The 2,810-nt window shown below is 38.5% G+C and overlaps 1 long non-coding RNA gene across 1 annotated transcript; it reads left to right on the plus strand.

The window, feature by feature from the left end:
• The first annotated feature begins 1,717 nt into the window (after positions 1-1,717).
• LOC149182338 (uncharacterized) lies at positions 1,718-2,393 on the plus strand. The gene is made up of 3 exons (XR_016257601.1): positions 1,718-1,935; positions 2,051-2,154; positions 2,270-2,393. It is a non-coding gene; the product is annotated as an uncharacterized LOC149182338 (long non-coding RNA).
• The last annotated feature ends 417 nt before the right edge of the window (positions 2,394-2,810 follow it).

Raw genomic sequence — 2,810 nt, forward strand, 5'->3', positions numbered from 1 at the left:
TATTGATGGAAAGATCAAATACTGGTTGTATGATCTTGCGGGATCTAGGGTGGATTATAATGCTCCAGGCTTTATAGTGTTGATGGAACAAGGTAAAATGTTAACTTGGAATGGTGTTTAGTTTGTAAAATGTCTTTATGAAGATCTGAGTTTTCCTTTCTCCAATTTTCTATATTTGTTGTGTCAAGTCGATGTCCTTTCTGAAGTATATAATCATTTGTATTTTTTATTAGGCTCTTCTGTGGAACAAGTAAAGATGGTGATTCATACCTCATTGAGTGGAATGAAAGTGAGGGAACAATCAAGCGTACATATTCTACAATTTGAGACAACCATGAATAAGTAAAGATGGTGATTCATACCTCGTTGAGTGGAATGAAAGTGAGGGAACAATCAAGCGTACATATTCTGCAATTTGAGACAACCAGGAATAGGTTCTCAGCAGCTGCAATTTGAGACAACCAGGAATAGGTTCTCAGCAGCTGGTGATGAATTTCAAATAAAGTTCTGGGACATGGATAACACCAACATCCAGACAACAATTGATGTTGACGGTAGTTTGGTAAGACGTTATTTTTGGAAATGATGATGGTTTGTTTTTAGAGTTTCAAAACATTATTTCAAGTTTTCTTGATCACATCTCAATGTATAATCCTCATGCTATTTCCAAAAAAATCCCAGGCTAGTCCTCGCCTTCGTTTCAGCGAAGATGGTTCCCTGTTGGCAGTCACAATGAATGACAATGGCATAAAGATCTTATCGAATGCAGAGGGATTTCGCTTAATTGGCATGCTGGAGAGTAGATCCTTTGAAGGAACGAAGGTGCCACCAGAGACAATGGCAACAAAGGTAAATTCTTCTTCCATGCAAATTTACTGCGTACATGTTTTTAGAGTTTCAAAACATTATTTCAAGTTTTCTTGATCACATCTCAATGTATAATCCTCATGCTATTTCCAAAAATATCCTAGGCTAGTCCTCGCCTTCGTTTCAGCGAAGATGGTTCCCTATTGGCAGTCACAATGAATGAAAATGGCATAAAGATCTTACCCAACACAGAGGGATTTCGCTTAATTCGCATGCTGGAGAGTAGATCTTTTGAAGGAACGAAGGTGCCACCGGAGACAATGGCAACAAAGGTACATTCTTCTTCCATGCACATTTACTGTGTACATGCACTACTAATTAATGGTAAAGTTTAAACCCTAACTAATTCATTTTTACTATGCAGACTTCAATTGCGAATGCCATGCCTCCTGCAGTCACTGCTCCTGGTTCCCTTCGCAATGTTGTAGAACGTTCGGACAGGCTTCTGGTTCCCTTCGCAGTGCTGTAGAACGTTCGGCCAGACTTCCACCTGCATTGTCAATGATCAATTTTGTAAGAGCATTCTGAATTTAGCATATTCAGTTTAGTTTGTTACATATATCTTATCATTTTCTAAACTTTCACTCATAATCCAGATATTGTTGCTTTCGAGTTTGCATAGGATTTTGTTCTTTTCCCCATTCACATGCTCTATTAGCCATTATTTATATTGTTGCTTTCGAGTTTCCATATAGCATAGGATTTTGTTCTTTTCCCCATTCACATGCTCTATTAGCCATTATTTTGGCATATCTTTTATAGGAATACGATGACATTATCAATGATGTCTAACAATGCTCTGATATTCGAGACAACATGTGTGCAGAGCAGTATAGAGTCTAGACAGACAGTCCGACCCCAGATGTTAAACGAAGGCTTTTAGATGAGGTCACAGACAAGAGCAAGAACAGGAAATTGGCTGAGATCACTGATTCGGGTCCCCAGATGTTAAACGAAGGCTTCTAGATGAGGTCACAGACAAGAGCAAGAACTGGAAATTGACTGAGATCACTGATTCGGGTCAGTGTAGGTCTCTCAGGTTGCCTGACAAAATGCATTGCGAGCAAGGTATGCAATCATCCCTCTATTACAGAAAACACTAAAGGTTGGAATACTTTACAATTTTATGTGCTACAAATTCTGTCGATATTGATTCAAACAAGTAATGTGCTATTTCTTGCAGGTGGTAAAACTGATATACACCAATTCCAATGTTGTTGTCTTAGCACTGACATCCGATGCTCTCCTTAAGCTATACCGCGGAGTGACCGAAATCCATCCGGAAAGGTGGGGGTTCTTTAGTAGTTGTTGACATGTTGTTTGCTTCCTTTCTATTTTAGCTTGTTTTATTTATTTATTTGTTTATTATACTTTTGGATATATAATTTGCAGTTTTATGCAGTAATGATTGACGAGTAACTAAGAGTTAGCATTTTGTTCCACCGTCTGCAACGAGTATTCCAACACAGCGAGTATTTCGACACAGATGTGGCAGCCAGCTAGTGGGATTCTTATGAATAATGACGTTGGTGATACAAATCCAGAAGATGTCGCTGCTTGTATAGCTTCGACTAAGAATGATTCCTATGTAATGGCCACTTCCATGGCAAGGTCTCCTTATTCAATACGATGACATTTAAGCTAAGAGAGCCTTCTACCTAAAGACCAGTTTCATTCCTATGTAATGTCTGCTTCCAGTGGCAAGGTCTCCTTATTCAATACGATGACATTTAAGCTACGAGAGCCTTTTACCTAAAGACGAGTTTCATTCCTATGTAATGTCTGCTTCCAGTGGCAAGGTCTCCTTATTCAATATGATGACAACATTTAAGCTAAGAGAGCCTTTTACCTAAAGACCAGTTTCATTTTAATGTTTCCGATGAGTTATATAATTTCAGTTTTGGTACATTGGTCTACTTAGGATTTAGTCTCTAATGTCTCAC

This window comes from Pinus tabuliformis, chromosome 3_2 (genome assembly GCF_031772625.1).
Source record: "Pinus tabuliformis cultivar Carrire ecotype Pingquan chromosome 3_2, CPIR1, whole genome shotgun sequence".
Lineage (NCBI taxonomy): Eukaryota > Viridiplantae > Streptophyta > Pinopsida > Pinales > Pinaceae > Pinus > Pinus tabuliformis.